This window comes from Varroa jacobsoni, unplaced genomic scaffold, assembly GCF_002532875.2.
Source record: "Varroa jacobsoni isolate VJ856 unplaced genomic scaffold, vjacob_1.0 scaffold_290, whole genome shotgun sequence".
Classification (NCBI taxonomy): domain Eukaryota; kingdom Metazoa; phylum Arthropoda; class Arachnida; order Mesostigmata; family Varroidae; genus Varroa; species Varroa jacobsoni.
The window spans coordinates 169,205-192,793 of NW_019213192.1; the positions used below are offsets into that span (position 1 = coordinate 169,205).

General features: G+C 42.7%; 1 long non-coding RNA gene and 1 other non-coding gene across 3 annotated transcripts; one reads left to right on the forward strand and one right to left on the reverse strand.

Annotated features, from left to right (window-relative positions):
- The first annotated feature begins 5,233 nt into the window (after window positions 1-5,233).
- TRNAR-UCG (transfer RNA arginine (anticodon UCG)) lies at window positions 5,234-5,306 on the forward strand. The gene has a single exon. It is a non-coding gene; the product is annotated as a tRNA-Arg (tRNA).
- An 11,738-nt stretch (window positions 5,307-17,044) lies between these two features.
- On the reverse strand, window positions 17,045-23,164 carry LOC111259078 (uncharacterized). Of its 2 annotated transcripts, XR_015310429.1 has the most exons (3): window positions 22,773-23,164; window positions 21,828-21,944; window positions 17,045-17,994 (listed from the first exon to the last, which is right to left on the reverse strand). It is a non-coding gene; the product is annotated as an uncharacterized LOC111259078 (long non-coding RNA). The 2 variants fall into 2 exon arrangements; XR_002679408.2 differs by lacking the exon at window positions 17,045-17,994 and having other exon boundaries at window positions 21,446-21,944.
- Between the last annotated feature and the right edge of the window lie 425 nt (window positions 23,165-23,589).

A 23,589-nucleotide genomic window follows, 5' to 3' on the forward strand; every position in this document is an offset into this window, starting at 1 on the left:
AGATTCCATTGGGCGATATTTAATTCAGCCCATCACCAATCCGCAGCCTTTGCCACCCAGAGAACTAGGCGTGTTGTAATAAATGGAGTGTGAAAGGATATTTTTGTTATTAAGTTAAGAAGCTAAGTAGTTGGTCCCATACGCAGGGTTATCAATTGTTATTTGATCTACGTAAGACATTCATACATTATCAGTCAGTGGGAATTATTATGATCCTTTAGGACAAAGAAGATATATCGTTCTATAGACAGACAGATTTGAAGGCGGTTTCTGCAGATTTTCGGTCTTTAATGCCCCGCATCGCTATCGATACGGCCACTAACTTCATTGCCATTTGACAAAGCACCTGCAACGAGACTGCAGCTGTAGAAAATGGGGTAGACGGCCGAGGTTTGCCAGCGGCTACTACTTGAAGTCCCTGGTGTCTTCGTCAGTTAACTGGAAAGAAAGATAGTACGGGAGAAGCTGGCGCCAGGTACTTTTGCTTCGGTCGGTCGACGTGGTCACACGACGACTCGAGCGGTCCTTCGTACGGCCATCGATCTCCATTGCCAGTTAAGGGCAGGCTTCGATCCATTCGCTTCTCCCGTGCTCCCTGCACTCCCATTCATGACGAAAGCGTGAGCGCAAGGGAGAGATGTTTCTGTGGTGTATCTTCAACATCAGCTCTAGCAGCTCTCATTGGCTCTAGCCGTCCTTTTCGCCAGCGGCAACAGCAGTAGCTCAAGCGCGCTGTAGTTTGTGCGCTTTAAATACCAGACCCCCAATATCCCGAGTGATCCTCCTAGCAGGCCCCACTAACAGGTGAGAGGAGGGGCGGTTAGAGACAAGTTCTTGGAGAGCGGTCGGGGTAGCAACGGCGGCAGCAGGTTACAACAGGAAGATCAGCTTCCTGATCAAGTCACTACCGTGATACCGTCGCGAAGTGCTAGTACACAACCAGAGAGGTTGAAAGAGAACTGTGAGAATGAGATCAACAATGCGTCAGGTGGTTTCCCAGCTGTCTCTCTCTCTCTCTCTCTCCCTTTCTTTGTCACTTTCTGTTTCCCTTCCCCCTCTCGCTGCTCGCTTGCACGCTGTCTATAAAAGCAGCTATTGTGTATAATTGATCAGTATCATTATTTAAACGGAGATTTATTCTCCACGTGAAAGGAAGCACGTCTGTTGCCTCGTCTTCGTTTTCCTCTGCAGCTGCTGCTACATCTTCTTTCTCCTAGGGCGAATGCGCGCGGACGTTCTCCTCAAGGTGGTGGCCTGAGTCTGACCCGATTCAGCAGACTCTAGCCAATCCCTCGCGGAGACTCAATTCGGGATTTTTACTGTCTGTTCGCCACTGGTCGCCTTGCTTACCAGCTCTAGCTCGCCGCCACCAATTTCGGCTCGTCGCCCCTTATCGGCTTATCCCAACCCACCTCCCAAATCCCGGTGTAACCTGTTCAACTTCGCTGTCCCGTTCGGCGTAATAGAGGTAGTTTCATGCCCTTTCGCAGGTGGCTAGAGCGTTTGCTGGTGCAGTGACTATTCGAAAACTCAGGTAAACTGGCTCGGATATTTGTCGACAGGTTCTACCTAGCAGCTGTTCGATTTAAAAGGAAGGGCCAGCCTAGTATTCGCCACGACTAGTTCGCTCGTTGCGATGGCAGCTGAGCGCGACTACCGAATTCCCATTTAAGCAGACGAGATTGGGTAGGCCGCAAGGGAGCCGAGATAGGCACTGAACGATGTTCCGGAGGGAGATTCGGGCATAGGTAACAGCAGCAAATAAAGTGAACGGGCCTTTCATTTCAGGTCAAGTAGTGAATCAAAGGCTAATTTTGTAACGTGAACGATATCCCTGTTAGCTCACAAAAAGGAACTGTACTAATATAATGAATACGTTACAATTACAATATGCAGGAATGTCGATGTCATGTCCGTAGGAACAAGTGTATATAGTTCATAATCGGGTATATTGAAAAAATAATTCGTATTATAGACTATTGCAAGTGCTTTATCGGGGTACTGATTGAGTATATATGACGGCATGAATTAAGAGATGCTTTTCTCGATGCGATTACGACATGTCCGAAGCAAGCCAACCAAAAGCACTGACTTGAGACTTTCTGATACTAATGTAAACCATTCTACTGAATGAGTTGCTCTAGGAAATTATTAAAAAAGCTACTTACTTACTGATAAAATTAAGGGTATAGTCTGCTGCTCGTCCATGATGCCGATGTTACCACTGAAGTAAAAAAAAAAAGCGCCACTTAAACGTTTCCCTCATTTATAACGCTATCGGGAGAGCGGCGAAACGTTTTGAGCCTTCAGGATAGTGCACACCGCTTCAAAGTATTTAGAACCTTCCCTTCTTCATCATATATTTCATAATATTAATTCCTGAAGCTTTCTAAATCGTTTGGGGATCATCTTGATAAAACTATGTAATAGTTTCTCTACTAAATCTATCTCTACCGGTAAATCTGGTTGTTCTGAGCACCGTGAGAATAGATTACAAGATATTTTGGTAGGTTCAATATCAATAACGTTCGCGTAGATGCGATATGTATGCCAACATGGGAAGGCAGTAATAATAATAATAATAATAATTTCTAGCAGTCAACACTGTCGCGCTATCAGTAATCAAAGCAATGATACAAATAAAATTATTGCTATAAAATTAAGGTAGTATCTGTAACTTGCATAGAAATAAGATCCGCTTGTGTTGCCGTGTTAGAGTAATAGTATTTTAAATTTAAAAAATAATAAAAAAATTTACGCACGGTAAATGTAGTGCTGACCAATTTCGTCAATGATTCGACCCTACTTTTAAAATGTCTTCCTCCTAGTTATCCACTGAAGCACTTTTTGAATCAGTCAGCCTTCTAACAATACCCACAACAGACTGCATACACATCACATCCAGGACAAAGAAAGAGATCACGACAGTGAAAAAAACGTTTATTTTGTTGTTTAAAAAACTTGGTTCACATTTAAATAAACGATACAGTATTTGAATGATATTATAATACTATCTCTGTTTCTATTTACGGTACAGCCTAACTGTCAAATAAATAGTTTAGCAATTAGTTGAAAATGTTATCGTTAATTGTATTTTAAGCGCAGCAGAGTTTATGCTGCTTGTGTGTCGAAAGCGTGATTCGGCTACAATCCTCGTAGTCAAGGTATTCACCTATCATCCTCTTCTAGCCGCTCGCGCATTCACCGCGACAGTGGCATCGGCACAGACCGTCCTGCAGCGTGCGATGTCCTCGCGCTGTTATCGAGATCATTGGGTCTAGATGGTGTTCGTTATCCCTTGCCTGTAGACAAAGTGTAAGTTTCATACCTGCCTAAGCCTGTACAATGTTCCATAATGCAGCGTACGGCAGCAGCTTTCAGCGCAGCAGAGGAGCAGTCTGATACAAATCCGTTATTTCACATTCTGGTCTCCCCGCTGCTACTATTATTGGCGCTACAACTATCCTCTTTTAGACATTACAGTATCACCTACCATCACTCGGCGAGGGTTCCAGCAGTGTCCTGCGAATTTTACCGGTGGGGGCTATCGTTCGTAACGGGTTCTCACAGCCCTCTTCCAGCCTTTAGGGCCAGTGTGGCCTAAAGTGAGAAGGGTTGATCCTACCGACCGCTATATGCAAGCGTCATTTTTCTTCAGGTACTTAAAAGGCCATTCAACTTACAATATCCGGCCCGCGTGGGTGTCTAGCGACGCTCGATCTAAAGTCGTCGTTGTCCTTTGGTAGTATCCCCACAGTATGTTACGTGAGAAAGAACACGAGTTGAGATACAGCGGGGGGAACGGGTACACGCACGTACGCATGCTCACACACACGCCTTATATTACTGTATCACTTTCTCAATTCGGCGTCATTTTATGCTTGCAGATGGGTTGGTAGGTCCGTCGCACACACACGTAGTGTGATATCGTGAACAGGGGGCCCGTATCTTCTGCCTACATTTGACCGCGTCCGCTTTGCTGATCCTGTACTGTTGTGTGGGGTGTTGTGGAGTGAAGTGTATTAAACTTAATGTATGATCGCTTTGTCATCTTTACGCAGACAATCAACGCGGACGAAGGGTAAGGTAGCATCGTTTTCTCACTGGAGAATCACTACCGAGCTGAGGCAGTGTGATTCAGTCAGAAGACCAGAGGCATTTTATCAGATTTGCTCCATGATAGGTGGCATTTGGTACTTTTAATCAAATAACCCATCGTGTCTTATCGCATGACACGAACACTGGATGTGTTCATGTTGGTTAAGGCCGTCCAGCCAAAAAACGAGACTGCCTAAGAATGAATACCGGTGTGTTGTTCCTATGCTCAAAATAAGTACTTACTGGATGGGTTTACCTGGCGGATGTAACTCTGACCTTTGCGTAGACCTTTAATAAATCGGTTAGTGTCACCCATCATAGCAATTCAGTTCTGCACATCGATTAACAGGCAACGTTCACTTTTTTTTATATCTCAGAACTATTAGTTCGTTGCGAAAATCTCTGTAATAATATATGACAATCACCAATTGATAATATATAGTAAGTAAATACAACGGTTGAGAAATAAAATAGATTATTCAGAAGCCATGTAAGCAGGTATTAATATCAAAAAGAAAGATGCAATTTCCATTAAAAAAGAGCAAGTTAAAAGCAATAAAAAAGTAAAATGAATTCGCGACCAAAAATTGTGATCGGCTGTAATAAATAAGCAGCGCGCTTTGCTACCCCTGGAAGCATAATGATAATTTTAAGTTATACTATCAATTGCATACCCAAATTTAAAATGGTCTAATTCGAAGAGCTGCGAAGTCCGTACAAACCTTTCAAATCAACAATTCGTTAGGACCACTACAATTGACGAACCAAGGATTCGCGAGGAGGGAAACGAAAAATTAGGGAAGTATTGACGGTATACTTATGATATTCGTCTTTATATATATATATATATATATACTAAAAGGTATATATATATATATATATATACCTTTTAGTAACAAAGACTAGATGAAGGATTTAAATTTTATGAAGAGTCAGCTTGTTATATCAACACACACACCAGTGGCGCCCTCTATCGAGGCTCCGCGGCACAAATAGAACTTCCTTAGCAGTTCTATTTGCATAAGTTTTTACAGCATTTTATTCTAAACTCCGTGCCGAGTGACTTATGATACGGGTACTAGTTATAGCATTAAGGACCATTTACTGTATAGGATTTTTCAGTGTAGATACATGTGTCCTCGTGGCCTAATGGATAAGGCGTCTGACTTCGAATCAGAAGATTGCAGGTTCGAGTCCTGTCGAGGACGCGCAGATTTTTCAATAATGTTTTTTCTTTCATTATGATAGGAATTATTATACTGCAAGTTGTTTACTACAGGGGACCTTTACTCTTCAATGGAACCTGAACCTGTATAACTCCGATTCGAATTTAGACATTCCATCCATTAGTTGACTAGGACAAAGATACGGATTAGCTAATTTGTTCTTATTGTGTTGAAACTGTCCATTTGTGCTATAATGATATCGAGATTTATTCTTCTCATAATTATTCGTATTAACCTTTCGTAAGTATTGCCAGCATGTATTCTTTTTATTCAGTAATACACACAAGTACATTGCTAAGTATAAGATTCGTTTCAGAGTGAGCTATATCTGAGTAAAATATCTTTCTAGTTGATAAGCATACAAAATGCGGTTAATTTGTCAAAGTTTATTGGGGGTATCAGATGAACCGTTTTTTAGGATGAATTAGCAAAGGCTAGGTTTATTTTCCAATAATTTTTAAGCAGACTGCACACATTTGTAAACCTATATATTGAAACAGCATATAAATGTTTCACAGGCAAATAATTGGCTTTTCATTTTTACGTATCGGTAGGATGGAAAAACCGTCTATTCCTTACGTCACTAAAAATCCAGTATGGGATGAAATGGGCGCAAAAGATGCGAGTAAGTGATCCAAACTTCTGTCTTGACAAGTGAGCTTCTAATAAAAAATCTTTGAAAGCTCTTATGAAACATGCAGGCATCGATGCGTTTTACTTTAATCGTTAATAGTTTAACTCTTTAATAGCTTTGACAGCTTAACTAATGTCTTGAATTTCAGATCCCCTGTTCCCGTTGTTTCCTAATTGGCTCTAAACAGTAATTATCACAGACTGCCATTAGCTACAGTTACACGAAGTAATTGTAATTTGAAAGTAATAATAATAGTGCTTGGAAGATAGTATCTACAGTTTAGCGATATGTAGGTTCCCAATCTCATTGAAAGCAACGATTTCCAGGTGCTGCTTTCCACGTGAAACAATAAAAATACGCGATGGAGTCTTCTTCAAAAGCGAGGGTGAATAACAAAGAAAAAAAAATCAAGATGTGTATTTTTTGCTTGTCTGGCGTGAACGTCCAAAAGTGGACAAATGATGAGTATGGTAAGGTTCGAAACGACTATAGGAAGTTCTCGTACGTCACTTACGTTCGGTTTGAGTCAATGCACCGAGAAATGCCGAATGGCGTACGCATATCATGGAAGTGTTATTTGTTTTTGATATTCTTAATTTCGGCAAAAAAATCGCACCGTGTTTTTTGAATTTTCCATCTACAAATCACAATTCTGCCCTCGAAAAACCAATGAAGTTAAGGAATTTCATTTCGATTTAGACGCTAGTTTTCAAGAACCCTTATTTATCAACTTCCTCAAAAGTTAAGTGGTAAGGGTGCGCAAAAAAAGTTATGTTCTTGTCTGCATAGCAGAGCTATTAAAGAAAGCATTAATAAAATGTCAGCATTGAGGTAGAGTTCGAATGCAATATGCTTTGTGTCAATATAAGTCATGATAGTTTTCTTCCGTTTGTTTTTGTGCCGCTTCATTGGATGATTAAGCTACTGCTTACTAGTTATAGTCAGCGGTAGCTTGATTATAGACAAGTCATTCAGGAAGTAGTGGGACTAGACGGCGCTATCTCCTCAGACCCATCAGACCATTGGTGGATTGCATTACTCTCTGATTTTAGACGCGAATAGGGTTAATCAGATTTGTCCAACGGTTACTTACAAATATTACGCTCACGACCCTTACGTGATAATAAGAAGTAGTTTAATTAGTGCGCGCTATACGAGCCATTACATTTGTTGTATCAAGTAAGATGAACTTGGCTTTTAAGGTATTTACGTCCTCATGATTAAATTATGGATAGATTAATTGTGTACTCTTGCATGTTAGGCGACGTCAGTAATATACAAATAAAGAACGTCGACGGATTCACATGTTTGAATAATGAAAAAAAAATGATAGACTGTGGATAGTGCTGACTGTTTAATCGAGAACAAAGTAGGAATCTTCGAAGGAATGCTATCCATCACTATGTTAAAACCCAATGCAAATTTGATACGCAGAGCCAATCCGGGTGGACAACCTAAAGCAACCTAGGACAATAGAAACATAAAATATCAGGGGGAATAAGAAGCCATGTACGGGAGAGTTTAAGTATAGACTAATCTCTACCATTTATTATTGTCCTAACTCGCATATGTTCAATGTATTATCGACCAAGTGCACTATGAGAATTAACACGTTCATGTAAATCGGTGAAGTTTTTCCTTGTGTTAATCAGTTTATCTAGGCTGGTCCTGCAAAGTGATTAACTGTGAATACGGGAGACTCAATCAGCAGAACTTTCCGTGTATTCTGAATAAGTTAAATTTTAAAGTGGGTGTGTTCCCACAGCTTGCAGCCTGTATGTTTGATAAGCTACGTTTAATTCGTCAATTTGAAAGACTATTTGTCTTTTTTTTTCATTTGTGCTTCCTGCGGACTATTCCTTCCTAAAATGAAGGTTTTTGTTGTACAGCAATACATATAATACCTGTACAACACCAAAATACGTTTCAATAAAAAAATGACTAGTTCTCAGTGGCCTTACGGACAAATTATGGTTTGGTTATGTGTTACAATCACTGTCAGTTTTACCGGAGGAGAGATATGATATCACAACAAATATCCCTTGTTTAAGTCCTTTACTAATGGATACCCTTTCAGAAGTTTTCATGAAATCACTGTACTTACAAAGAGTCAAAATTTCAAATGAAACTTCTTCACAATTGGACCTCATTGGGATCTGTGTTTATGCACTACAGCGTTGTGTTGCCTATCATCTGTCTTACGCTAAGATTAAGAACGCCATTAGTATTTCATCAGGACCCCGTATTTATAAATAGGCGTATTTGGAAAGCGAAAGTAAGCCTATTGTTGAATATAAGCAAGTTTACAGTAAGCAACGAACAGAGTTTTAGCTAGAGGAAATTGACAGTTAGCTACAAGCTTGTTAAACTATTAGCCCATATCATTTATAACAAACTATTTTTTGTATCCTGTAGATTTAGTTCTTAACTAACTAAAAGCTTCTTTTTGCTCCTACCCCCTACGTCAAATGCGTGGTGCTGTCCTTAGTTAATAACTTATGAAAAAAGTATGGTAACTTTTTGTTATGAATTTCAGTTGTTACTGGTAAATAAGGATACGCGTTAATTTTTACATTTCGTACTGAACTAGTTTATTAATCACTAAGGAACACGTTCTTGTACTGTTTGAAAAGTTTGTTATTATGTGCTCAGAAATGCACGTAATCTTTTACTGCAGCTCTGAGGGTCACGATACCAGCCAGAGATTGGAGCACTACATGCATGAACAAACTTCACCAAAATGTCCAAACCGGGTTGCTCTACAGGGCGCCGATCCTGACAAGACCATCATGCATTTCAGACGGAGCATGCACAAATATTACTGCTATATATTGCCTCATTTCGGTGACTGGACAGGGTGAAAGGTGGGGAAAGGGTTTTGAAATAAAAACATAGGACCCGCCGGCAGGTTGCCGAGACCCAATTGCATTCGAGGTACGGAAACCAGTCACAAGCAAAAAGGGCTAGAGATGAGCTGTATATTATACACACATAGGCCCTAGGAAAACAGCATGCTGCGACATCAAGCCGCTGAATATTCGGCTGTTGAAGCCAGAGAGGAATGGAATACCACGAAGCTGACCGGGGGTGAGATGGAAGCTGAGATTTAATCCCAGTTCTGTGAAGGGTTAGAACGAGTATGTGTAGGAGTTATTTTGGTAGGGGCCTGTGAAGTTAAGGTCAGCCGCCTGTATTATAGATGAGGGAGGAAGGGGGTGATTCTGAATTCGCTAGCGGGAAGGAGAGGGAGGAAAAGACGAGAGGGACGGAATGTTGAAAAAACTGCGTTTGGCCCGGTCACCAAATCGCTCCGATTCAAATCTTTTCTAACCCTGTGGACGTCCTACCACTAGGCGATTTCCCACTGCCATCGTTTGAGTTCAATTTGCTTGTTTTTCCTTACCACGTACTGATGCTGGGTCCGCTTTCCTTTTCGATACCGGAGCGGGGCGTAGCACGGCTTCGGAGTGCGGATTGAATGCGCTTTAGTGGAAACCTTGCGGGTTCTAGAGCAGTCTGTGCCATCGAAACGATGTTGCTTACCGCGTCCGTTGCCGTGGCTCGTACTGCTGTCGCCGCCGCAGTTCAACGGGGAACGGAGAGTGGGAAGAACGAGCGATTCAGACAGGCGAAGTAGCACGATGCTGAATGCCACCACAATAGCGAGAACGGAAAAATAAAAGCGACAGAAAAACAGGGGCAAAAAGCGAAATTCGTGTCACTGCACCAGCGAAGCCGCCGCCACTCTATCCCAAATGCCAGACGACGAGCGCCATGAAGATGCAAGAGCTGCTCCATACTACAGCTCGCTCCTACGATGAGAAAACGGCAGTTGGACGCCGCTTTGATTTGGATAAGGGCCTTGCCCTGCGCTATTCAACTGCAAACGTGACTGTTGCTGCTGCTGTTGCAGCTGTTGTGGCAGCTGCGTTTTGCTGCAGACGTACGCAGACATGCATACGAGTAGAATGGCGATAGCAAATCCGCCGGACATTGGTCCTAGTACTAGCAGCAACTATAATAGTAACAGCACTAGTAGCTGTACGGCGGTCAAATGCGAGGTTGTCGAAATGAGGGGGTCAGTGCAAGTGCTGCGGCCTGTCGATCGTGTGGCGCCGGCGGCGGCGACCAGGCTGCGGATGACACGTGCTCGAATACAGCACGCGGTAACTCGACCCCCTTCTGGCCTGAACCGTTCCGTTCCGCTCTTCGTTTAGTTTCATTCCTCGTTCAACCATGCTTGCTGCCAACGGTCAAGCCAGGGTGCAAAGTGTAAGCGGCAAAGAGGACAGAAGGACTAGATGGTAAAGGCCTCGGTCATCGGCCTACCGGATGGCTACCGCTGCCCTACAGAGCGCCTGAGTTTCCAAGCGGTTCGTAACAATGGCCAAAAAAATCAGTCTGGACAAATTGAAGACTTTGCTTCCTTCAACGAGGACACACGAGGAAAGGGACCTTCACCAGATGCTCGGCTTTATGTTTCCTGTTCGGCCTCACGATTCGGCTGTACTTAGACAACACCAGCAAGAATGGGAACGCTGGGGTTGGATATCTTGTGGGAGGTATTGTTCTAACGGTTATGGTGGAACCTGTTCAGTGGGGACATCGAGATAATAGAGAAAAAAATGGAGAGCTGCTGAGTCTTCTAAACGAAGACAGGGAAAATGGGGCCTAAGCGATTTTTGATGAAGCTCATTTTTTGAATATCGCTTAGTGTTGAGACCCTTTCGTATATTGATAATGATAATCGTGAGGCCCCGCAGCACCATCGTTTTGCACCCGACTACAGATGAATCGAATTTGAAATGAAGAGAAGGAAGTGCGTCGGGTCAACGTGCGTCCCGTTACTTCAATGGCTACTGACTTCATTGTCGTGAGCGACCTCCGACACTTTAGCCTCGTCAAAGAGGACGTACCAAAATGTATCTGTGGATATTAAGTGGGTGGCAATCAGTATAAGATTGAACGCTCTTTGACTTCGACTGAAATTCAGAGTGACAATACATTGCACACATGACTAAGCCACATTCACATGATTAGGCTACACACACGACTACTGCTTTCTGGCGAATATTTTATGTTGAACGAAGGACCGCGTTGCATGCAAAAGAAAACGATCTCAAAACAGTATAGATCTGTTGTTTATGAGAATTTCAGGACAAGCAGTAGAAGATAAGATATTAGGACTAAAGGCATTGAAACCGCTTAAATAATAGCGTTTTATGGCAACACAGAGAATGGCACCAAGATCAAACGTTCCACACCAGCACACAGAAGAGTTCGGTATGTCCTGCCACAAAGAATAAAGGTAGTCGGTCGTTTCGTATGCAAATAGTAGGACAGAGTACCAACTGGTAGGATTAATCTTGTAAGTTGGGAAGAAATCATCAAATTTTCTTCAGAAAACTGATATCTGTTAGCTTAAATTTACAGGGCAGGACTGGCAGACCGTGTCCTACTATTCCATTACGGAACAAAAAGGACAGCTAAATACCTTGGTATGGCTAATTATAGTTAAGATAATGAATAGCCTTGTCAGTTGGTTTTGACGATGAGATGGGTTTTGAAGTTACATTGTGGGAGTAGTTATCTTTAAATTAATGCTTGATCCGAAGCCTGGAACGGATTGAATTTCAACTGAATTTGTTGTAGAAACTTTAAAATTTTATCTATTTGAATACGAGAAAGAAATATCTATTTAGAATTGTGCGAGACGGGTAAAATTATTATGGACCGCATCGTTCTCTGAATATTTGTATCGTAAAATATCGTACAACAGATAAACCACTATATCTACTAACGCGACGAATATCGAAGAAGGAACTGGTAAATAGCAACGTTCAGCCCAACTAATTATTGGACGTAATGACAGGTGACGCGTAGGATTGATCACGATTTTTCCTTTGTTTGGAAACACTTGTGTCTGTTCCTTTTTTGTCACAGTCAGGTCTAATGGTTCTGACGTGATGTTTGATTATAGTGAGCACAATCTTCGACCTGTTTTGTGCTGCACGAAACGATGTCCCTCGATCGCGGAAGTCTTCATTATGGACTGAGCTCAGAAGCGAATAAAAGTTGCGAATTTTATGACCCGAATTGCCTTTAGACTCCGTTCAGTAGACGGTACGCCTCGATCATGAAAAGTGTGCAACATGTTTGTTCTCTGAATCATTGGAACTTTGAACAGAACAACCTCCATTTTAAGCGACATGCGATGTTGGAATCGTCAGAGATGACCTTTTTGATTCACTTCCTGTGGTGACTGTTACAATATCTTGAATATGTTACGTGATGTCCAGCGTGATATAGTGGAATTAAGAACACCATGCCCAAAGCACCACTACGGTAAGTGCATCATAGGACAAGCAAACAAGCCGGCTGAGGGCTGCGACGACCGCCGACGACACAGTTCATGAGACGACAATAGTGCTCCAGCGTTTCACGCTAAAGACGGTGGCCGGTCCAGGTCAAATCAGACCCGAACATCTCAAGGAGGCGGTGGCGTAAGCTTCGTGCTAGACTGCCTTTGACAACGCCTGTCTACATGACGAAGGAATGCAGCATGACTGGCAAGCAACTCATTACCGTTATCTCAGAAGGCAAAGGCGATCTTTGAGAGCCGAGCTCGTCGAAAGAAATCACAAAAAAATGCTGGTGTTACAAAGTATTCTCAGACAAACCTTTCACGCATCTCTGTGCTTCCCTAAAGGCTGCAGGCATGATCCCGGGTGGACAACGCGACTGCTGTAGAAAGAAGTTAATAACGACTGCTTGCTAAAATAAGATTCTTCATGAGTACAAGAGCGTAGGCTAGTCCATCGATGCTGCATCCGTTGATTTCGAAGTGGCATTCGGTAAAGCATCAAAGGCCCGGCTTTTGTTCGACCTTGTCGAGTTTGGAGTTCCATACAAACTCACCCACCTCATCGCTTCGATTTTTCAGGGAAATCTCATTACGACACAAGATGGCGTGGCGGTACGAGACACCTTACAACAAATGACAAAAGTGGCCCAGAACGGCGACCTCAGGCCCTTACTTTTTTCAGGCTTCCTAAGTGATCTCCCAAGCAATATAATGGGAAAGGGCGAGCCTGTGAGAATTACTATTCTACCATATGCCAATGACCTTACAACTTACGAAACCAGTTGCTTTACAATTGCCTTGCAGTTCACACACCGCCTGCCTTCAACAGTAGGTAACAAATGCCTGCCTGTAAATCAAGTCGGACATGACCATAGCCATGAAGTTCCGAAACGTAGGACCACTAGCAGCAAACGACACTCTTCAATTGTACTTCTTGTCTCTGGAATACGTGAAGCATTTTCTTTTTATCTCAGGCTGACTTTACTTTGTTTCGGAATTTGCTAAACCGAGCATGTAATAGGACGCGTCAGAAAAACATTAGTAGCGAGCGTAGCCATAGAAAACTCGTCGTTTCTTTGCCTGAACACGGCAATATGCTTCTTCAATATCAAGCTCGCATCAGTGGACTCATATGGCATCAACCTCATCTGGGATAACCCCAGCACAGCTAAGTTGTGTAGGCTGGACTGGGTAAAGCCTGCTTTTCTCAAGGGAGCACTGGGTTTGCATACATCCTGCCATAACCGCTATGTATATTTACTAGCCGCCGCTATTTGTTGAGGATCTACAACGCCAGTTTGGTTTACCGAAAACATGCGCCTACCTAGAATTTATCCAGCAACAAAGGAAACGGATGGCTGGGGTCGACCTGAAATTCTTTACCATTGGTGCTATGGTGGACGAAACATGGAAAGAACTGCATAGAAAGAAATGACATGTGGTAGTCTCCTACGCAGTGCATAACTTCCACCATCTTCTATGTACTAATGAATCGTACCATAAGCTGAACGAAAGTTGAGTTTGTATTCGATGCGGAGGCCCCTGTGGGCGATACCACCTAGGCTCATGTCCAGACACACCTGCCTCGAATAACGTGAAGCTCTGTGCCATGTATGATGTTTACTTAACATATTCTAAACATTCCTGTTCTATTTTATACTATCTGCATGCCAGGTGCCTAATAAAGAAGAAAGTAAACAGAATGTAATACTACGTATGTGCAGTTTGAAGATGCTCAACCCGCTTTTCTGCGTTAATTTTATAACTTGAGCAGATGCACTACGAATTGCACCTATTGCAATTGATCAATTTGGCCGTTTCCAGGACGGCAAGAATAGATGTACAGAAAGTGTTGGTGAATGTCGTGTTTAGAGAGTAAGTCAGCAGCGTCCCCACTTGCGACGTTGCTCTTGCAGCATGTGCGACGACTAGTTAGTAACCGTAAATTCACATTTGGTCATTTGATCAGTTTATATACCGATTTTGCCTCTTATTCATGCTGTTATGTGGTTATATATAGTAGTAGTCAGATTCTTGAATACCTCTTCAGACCAAACGTTTCAACAGGCTACAAGTATAGGCCGAACATTTGAGTCAGAGATCTCGGAGTCTCATTGAGTTCAACTAATCCAATCGCCTACAACAACGGGTGCGCCTTTGAGGCGGGTGGGCCTGCTGATAACGAGAACCGACCTGGTACACGGGGCTCAGGGGTAGCAGAACGGAATAAGCCCCTTGAAGGCCTTTCGTGATTCAAACTACAACCGTAACAGCCAGTTGAACTGCATCCTATAGAGACGTTTAGTATTACCCTCACGGGTATGGCTTCCTTGCGTACTTACGGGTCACCGTTTTGGCTTCTAATGGCGTCGAAACCTGTTGTCGAAGACCGTTGCCTACAGGCAGTTGTGGCAATTTCAAATCCCTGCGGTGTGTCTATCCAACTTGCGGATTAGCCAAGTGAAAAAGAACCATATACAGGAAGTTACCTGGTCGTCGTCGACGGAGCGGAAAGGCTCTGTTAAGCGTTCATAAGGAGCTGGATTCAGAGTCTTGTAAATTGAGGAGGAAGAGGGCCGATTTTTCGATTAGAATGCAAGTCACCTAACGTAGCCACTGAAGGGAACAACAGTTCAAATAGCAGATTACCCCTCTTCTCAACAAGTTTTTCCGCCATTTACGGCTATGTACGAGGCGAAAACGGCCGCTCGGTCCAGAGGTACAGTTCGCCTATGGAGAATGCGTTCTATACAGATAACTGGTAGGATCGGTTCTTGAGAAGTCGACACTCAAAATCAAGACAACTTAGCCTTATCGATACTTCCGATTAAGTTCTCAAACTAGTCTATATATTGTATTCCATACACTCAATCAAATTTTAGATTATTGCCAATATAGTCATTTGAATAGAACGCTTCGATGATAAGTCCTATTTATTCGTCTATTCAATGCATTTCGTAAAACCTACATATGCCCAACTAGTAAAAGATTCCAACAAAATATTTGGACAAACACTCATTAACGAATTGTACATGTATTTCAATGTATTTCTCTGTCGTATGAGTATATCAAAAGCCGTAGAAAACGCTACTGGAGTCTCAAATAGCTTTTGGCGCCTGTTAAGCTTGTGATACTATGCTGATTCCATCACAGTAAAACGCCCGTCTTCACCTTCTCGCCATGCTTCACCATCGCTTTCAGTTTTGCTGTTTGGTTTCTTCCATTGTTTATCTGGCCCCCAAAATAACATAGCGTTAATCGGTTACGGCGAGGAGGCTGGGTAAGACGAGCGCTATCGCCAAAGTGTAGATGGGGAGGCTGTACGGTGTAAAAAAGTTCGTTTGAGTTGTTTTTCTTTTAAAACTTAAACGTGGACAGGGATAGGCAAGAAGGGATGGCAAGCAAGCCAGAAAGGGAGAGAGAGAGAGAGACGGAGTGTCGTCGTCGTAGTACCAGCAGCTAGTGCTGCCAATATTCAAGTTGCGTTCGGGGGAGTTTCTCGATGGTCGCTTTAGTGGTTCGTGCGGGCGGTTGTGGACTAGCGGTTCGACTGTACGCCACCGTCGGGTGGTGCCTCTTTGAGTTCTCGTGGCGATTGGGGTGCTAGCTGTGCTGCTGCTGCTGCTGCTGCTGCTGTTCCGCGGTCGCCGTTATTCTCCTTTTTTTTGGCCGCTGACATGGTCATAAGTTTGTGTCTGTTAGGAATGTCGAGTACTTCTCCTGGAAATCCAGCTCCTCAGTGTTTCGAACCCATCTTTTCCCTTTTGGCGATATTCTTTTTACTCCTTTCTAATTTTTTTTTCTATTTGGCCCAGCATACTTGAAAAGTTCAAGGAGACGAGGACGACGACGACGACGACGTGGGCGCATTTTCGTTTGCTGCGACTACTGCCGCTTTGATGCTGACCATCGCCGCCGAGTCGTCCCGACTTTCGCTCGCCCTTTCCGGCGAACAGTCACTCTCAAGCGTTTTCAGTCTGTCCGCTATTACCAAGCCTTTTATGTCGTTCTGTTTTTTTCTATTTCTCTTTTTGTCGTCGTGAGAAGGAACGATGAGAAAGAGGAAGGACGGAAGGGAGGGAGGGAGGGAGGTAGGGAGGGAAGGAGGGGCGCAAGTTGGTCGACCACTCGGTGGAGGTTCAGTTTGGTCCATCCAAGGAGCCCCAATTACATCTTTGGAACATTCTTTCGTTGCTGCGGGGACTAACTCCTTCGGTTGGGGGTGGCCTGTGCTGCCCAGTCGCTGTCGCTGTTTTCTATCCGGGCATCCAAAGAAAGAGGAAGGAACACAAAAGCAGAAGATACCTTGCGAAACGTCTGACAAACATTGAAATAGACACACGCAGTATTTGGGCGCGTCAAGCAAGCTATGCTATCGTAGGTTTTGATCATTTTAGTTTAGGGGATAGACAGTGGAAGGTATTTAGCCATAAGGTGACTCTCGAAACCTATAACCAGCAAATCACGATATTTTGAGGAAAAGGTAGTCTCAAAGTTTGTATAAAATAACAATTTCTGTTAGTGGCATACTTTTTATCTAAATCCTTTAACTCATCGGTTTCAAGCTTACCCAAGACAAATATTGGATATGGCAGACTTTTAGAGATGTATGCACGACATGTATATTCTACGGAAAAACGATAAAAGGCCAATGATAAGGGGCAGCTCGAACTGCCAGTAGTCTGTAAATACTATTTACTCATTTATTTACTTGTACATGAGGAAAGCTTTTGATCGATGAAATATGTATCCACTCATCTATATGGTAATGTGTGGCAAGCATGCGTTCGCCGCGCACCTTACGGCAGGTGTCTCACGCTTTGTAAGCTGCAATAGGTACATCACGCCATACAGTAGAGGCGTCGATTCGGGTCATTAAAAGAACAAGTTGTTCACGTAGCTCTTCTACCTTAACACTCTCCTAGGACAGCTGCGTTGGTCTCGTTCCTGCGCGTCCGTCGTCTTGCCATTACCGCCGCCTGCAGAGTCTAGGAGACTAGCAAGCCACGACGGTGATAGGATGTGTCTGCTGACCTCTGGTGATCTTCCTTGTCTCGATTTACTATATGCTTTTCTCATTTGCCCTTAGGTCCCTGTTCATTGCCCCCGTGTCCTCCTGGCGCCACCAACTGAGTCGCCTTTAGCCAAGCGAGCTCTTTTTCTGTACGGGACTTTTACAGATTAGAACATTAGAACAGTGACTGCAGCCGCTACTGATCCTCCTGAGAATAGCACCCACTCATGCAGTAGCCAAAGGCTGGCCGACTTCAGCGAGCGTTCCGCCAACCGGCCTTGATGGCTACGCAACCCGATGCTTTGGACGCTGCTGCTGCTGCTACATGTTCGAAACGACAACGAAGCTCCGCTTGATATAACCACCACTACCATCAGCACCAGCACCCCCGTCACAAAGGGGCTGCCTATGCCTATAGTGCAACCAGAGGAGCCATCCGACAGCTGCAAGATGTCTGCTGTATCTCTGTGGCGCCCGCTGTGATCCGCTGTGGAACGCCAACAGAGCAATGGTGCTGGCTGACGCATTTTCGACAAACTCCTCCACCACCCCATCCTTTGCCCCTCCCCCCGCTTTCTCTCTCATTTCTTTCGTCCGCCTTCTCGATGTTCTGTTGCCAACATGAACTCAGTAGCGTTACGCGGCCTAGCCGAGACTCCTTTTACAACGGAATATAATAGAAAGACGAAGTAAAAGAGATTCAAGCAGATTGAATTATTTGTTTCGCTAATTAGAGGAGAGACTAACTGAGAATAAGACAGACTCGCCAACAGCCACATGCAGCGTATTGGAAGGGCATAAACATATGAACTCACAACAAGGTTGCAAAAATAGCAAAGGGTCAAAGTCTGGCAATAAAAAGACTGTATATAGGTTTACCTTTACACGCAACCGTTTAAATACAAATATACAGGATGGATTCGGATAGAAAATGGGTCCTCTACTGTCGTAGGTTACACTTCATTACGAAGTGAACTAGCGGGTCAATTTTATGATCTCGAAAAAATTAATGAGATATCTGAAGGTCTGATACAATTAGGTCACGGTGGCAATAAAACATTATCCTCGACTTTATCGTAGGCTCTTGACAGATCGAAGAGCAATTTACTGGGTTCTGTAATCGATGTTATCGTGAAAAAAACCATCGTGTAGAGACAGCCAGGTTTTAGATACACCTAGCGCCTTCGAGGATAAGCACAGAGACCTCGAGGCCGGACCACAAGTCGGAATCTATTGTATAAATATGATGCGCTTGTAACCTTCGTACATGAGTGTGTTCGATGACAGGTGAAGTTTAGAAAAAGCTTTGAGGGGCACAGATGTGAAAAAATTACAAGGGACCGTTAGGAAACAACGATTGAGCTTCGGCTTCGTAAAGTCAGTCTACTTTGCTGCTTAAAAAACTCTATTGAACTACTTATCGTATTCGCATAAAGAGCCTTTAAACAGTAGTTCATATATACATCTATCAAATCTAGTTCATATCTACATATATATATATATACATATTGGTTCATGCGGAAAGAATTATGTTTGACGCACACGTTACACCAGTGGCTGTTTTATGGAACCTGCGATTTCGGGTGTAGATCCAAGGTTTAAATTAAAGTATTCGTAAACTACTTTGTTTTATTTGATCACGGTGGATGTTAGGTCGAATCCCAAAATGACAACCTATCGTAGCCATTCAATATGGTATTTAACAGGATGCGGTATGGAGGTATCAATTTCTTTTTTAAACTTGAGGACCCCATGTTTATCGTACAATGACTTTGTGTTTAATTGATCCCTGGAACCTGATAAAGATCATCCATTTCTAAACAATCTCGACATTTGTTAATCAAATTGAAATTTACCTCTGCAACATAACAAAACAAATGGGATTAGCGTACAAATTTATGCTATACGCATAAACGATAGCAATTATACAACCATCCACTCTATCACCTGGTTCCTACCTACTATCAATTAGTCTATATAGATATAATACAAAGGAATGTACAGACTGGACTCCACTTAATGAGGTATAAAAAGAATTCAATTAGGGTTCTCTTCTGGGGCCCTCGGTGGCTCCTAGGCGCGGTTTGGTGCCCCGGTGTGCGCAAAGCCGCCTCATTCAGACCGGCCGCCGCTTCTGCCCTCCCTGTTCAGCGACTGCACTACAGTTGTTGTCGCCGCTGCTGCTTCTGCTGCCGCGAATTCCCTGGCTGCGCCGATACACCTTTTGCCAGCCGGGGGTAAAACCCGGCCGTCCGTCCGTGCGTGTGGTGTGCAACGTCTTTTGCAATGTGCAATCTCTACTGATGTCTTCGAGCTGTCTTTATTGGCACTCTTTTCCCTGCGTCCCAAGGGAGTGACTTGACTTCGGCGAAGTCTCTTAGCCCTCACTGTTATGGCTGCTACTACAGTCGTCTTGATGCCGTGGCTACCGAGCAAAGCTCGCTTGCGGACCAGAGTCGAAGGGCGCTTACGTTTGCCTCTCTAGCTATAGTAGTTGGCGCCTACTGCGGTAGCAGGGGCAGCAACACTATCGGCCTATTGCTTTATGCAGAGCAGCAGCGGCCCGTCCAGATAGGACGACACACTAAGCACCGAACCGAACTAACCAACTGGAGAAACTAACAGAAACCAACAGAAAAGAAATAAGTAGAATAGTGGCAACTGAAGCATTTTTGTTAACAAGTGTTTCTGCTTAAAATTTATCCGCGAGCAATTAGTTGTTAGAATAGGCTTGGCTTCACAAGGCCAGACAGGCCGAGTCGGCAGTCCGCGGGAATGAAATTTCCTCGGGCGACGCTGGCTGAGGCAAAAAGGAACGAATCGCACTTATCTTCCCGGACAAATAGCTACAGAGCAAGTAAGTGAATGATAGGAAGGAGAACTAGAATGTAGAAGAAGAGGAAATCTACGAACCGAAAGCCAACCGCTTCGACTGGCGAAGCTTCTATTGACCGTAGCCAATAGCTACCCGTTAGATTGGCGGTGATCCCATGGGCGAGCCGAGTATGGCGAAAAGGCCTCGGCGAACCTCGAACCCGGGAACGGCTTCGACTGCCAACGAGTCGAACGTTCTTTTTATCTCTTTGCTTGGAAACCAACAGAAAGCCCACTCGCTACGCGGACGCGACAACGCTATTAGTTGGAGCACTGACATAGGCTAGCATGGCGACAGAAGGCAACAGCCTCTACAGGTGGATAGTACCCGATTGCATTTTTTTGTGAACGACAGCCTTTGAAACAGTCATTCTGCTTAGTTTATTTAACTCAATTTGCACACTTGTAATTCTATGGGTTAAGGCAGTCGCCTTCAACAAGATAAAATTTTTACACTCGATTGAGTACATAGATGCCACTTTAGTTACTTATCGCCTTTATGGGCAGGGGACAAGGTCTCAGCATAAATCATTTCCGCCTTGCTTTTCGTAACGCTATAACTTCCGCGAATTTTAATTAAATTCTGCGATTACGTCTCCTTCAATGAAACTCTTGAGGACTTAAAGGATTTTACCCTTAACAACTTCACGAATTACCGGCTGAAAAAATGTCGTAAGTACTGTTCTATAATCGACTTGCGATTGTGTTTGCGTTGAGTACACCGGCAGCGGTCATTAACGAGAGCCTTATTTGGAACCTGCTGTGGTAGGGTGGCCAGTAAATGCCCACGCATCATCAACAGAAACAGCTAAAAAGAGCTTGAAATATTTTTAGCTACAACGTACTTTAGCTAACTCAGTTAGGTTCTCTAAGAAAAAACACTTTAAGGCCGAGCAATTATTTTGAGCACGGGTATGTAGATTATCAAGTACCGATCAAGGGCTCGATTTAATAAAAACAAAACCTAGTACATAATGCGTTTATCAACATTACCTTGGCGAACGCTAAGCTGAATGAAACCAAATCAGCACGAAGTACATTATTTTATAATTATACAGAAATATCGAACTATGGAGAACGAACGAATGTGGAGGATCTGCGTGAATATTATAGAATCTCGTCTCTGATCCTTGGTGAACGATTATTCAAAACCACTCGGTTATAATTCCTCTGTCTGACCGCTATCAATTTGAGAACTATTATTATAAACATAGCAATAAACAACATCCCAAATCTACAACATCTATTCACTGTTATCTGTGAACGTCCAGGATTTTACTTATTCATCGCACATGATCCATACAAGACACATACGCACATGCTTTTCGGCACTAACATTCATTTTCGAAATAGAAAACCAAAAATGAGGGCAGATCTGCCCTCACTAAACCCAACTTGTAAGCCTATCTCGTTGCAATTGTCATATTACCTTATCACACAAGCCCCGTTACCCTGATGCAGTTATCCTTGTCCTATTGCCATTTTTTTTCGCTGTAAATGTCCCGCCATTCTGGGTTAGTAAGTCGACTGCGTTTTCGAGTTATTCCGTTACTTTGCTATCTCATTCCATTACCCTGTCGTGGTAATTCGATTACATTGTTTCAGTGATTACGTTACCTCGCTGCGATTGTTCAGTTAGCCTGATTCAGATTTTCCATTAGTTTGAAATAATAGCAGTATAAGTTTCCAGGCAGAGCCCAAGGATATGGGGCCCAGGATTTCGTGGACGAGAACCTAACAATACCAGGCGAATATTTTGTTAGTGAAGTCTGCTTCGTATACCTTATTAACCTTTTCCTCCTGTAGCTTTCTAGTCATGGTGTGGATTTGTACCATGTGTCCTATTTCCCTGTGTTAATGTAGCTTGTGCCCCTCTGCAATTAGTATCTCGTTATGGTGCCATCAACTAATTACGCAATTATCTTCAAGATACTCCAATATCCCGAAGTGAATCAGAGCATAACTTTTAAAATTCCACTAAAAAAAAAAATATTAAAATCCTTTAATGGCAAGCAATGTGAAAATATTTTTACTTTCAAAGACTATTAATGATTCACTCAGGAAAGTATCCTATTCAACCTCACTGGAAAAAATGACACCACCTGGATTGTTTCGTTTAAAAAAGTTACATTTTTCCCGCTTATGTTAGATTCTATAGAAAGGTTTTTGCAAAGATAATTTACGCAGCGATGTTGTTCCTATTATAGTGCTTTACCGCCAAGCATGCGACATATAAATCAGAAAGTTTTTCTTGCGGATCGTTTCTAAGATTGTATAAAAACAAAAATAAATGTTTCAACAAGACATTTTCTATGTGCTAGAATGATCATGTTTATTCAACATAACCGCCATTCACCGCGGCCACAACTTCAACTCAGAGTCTAAACCACTCATCAGTCATTGAAAAACATACCGTGTTTCGCCCGCAAATAATTCTCTATAATAACCATGTCAAGTGATGTTCTTAGCTATAAAGTTCACCAAAGCACGCTACATATGAAAAATCCTAAGTGAATCAACTTTTGAGCTGATATTAGGTTGAAAGGTCTCGAAAAAACCTACCGTTGAAGCTTGATGACGGATGACCCGATCGGCAATCAGCTAAAACGGCAGCTAATTTCTATACGAAAAACTCTGGGTATTAAAAACGTCTCTTTGTGCCATTCTGATGAACTATTTTGAATGAGTGATTCGATGAGCTTTTACGGTAAACTTTACTGACAATGTTCGCTTTGTTCTAAGAAAAGTCCTTCCTCTGCGATGTTCAGACGCCATACGAGCACAAGGAATAACGTAGAGTATTTATTTCGGGAAAAAAGGAGGATTTCAGCTCTGCTTAGGCTTCGTCTCGCGTGAAGACATTACGTAACAGGTGATCGTCGTTCAAATTCCGTTTTCTGCTCTTAACCAGTTTGTTGTTTTGTTTTAAAAGAACTGGCGCTCTTTCAGTTCGATGGCTAACGAATGAACGCATGCTTGTTGAAACAAACAGCCCGCTAAAATGCAATTAGCATGCTCTACCCTGTATCCTGTATACAAGGAATTCTTTATCTGTAAAATTTATCATCGCTAAATACGAAATGGTATAATTAAGAAAATGTAAATAATAATAATAAATATTAGCAAAAAACGAATCAAACTATTCCTTGTTCGAAAGATTATCATTATCTGTCAAGCAGAATTATGGAAAGAAATTTCTTGTCTTTTTTTTCCTTATTTAATATTTATTTTATTATATATTTAATATTTATTTTACAGGCTGACATTGAAAACTCCTAACATTTTCAGGGTGCAAATACATTATATATGAAAAAAATAATAATAACAATCTACGTTTTTTTTTATTTACCTATATTCTGAAAAATTTAGAGGCTTCTTT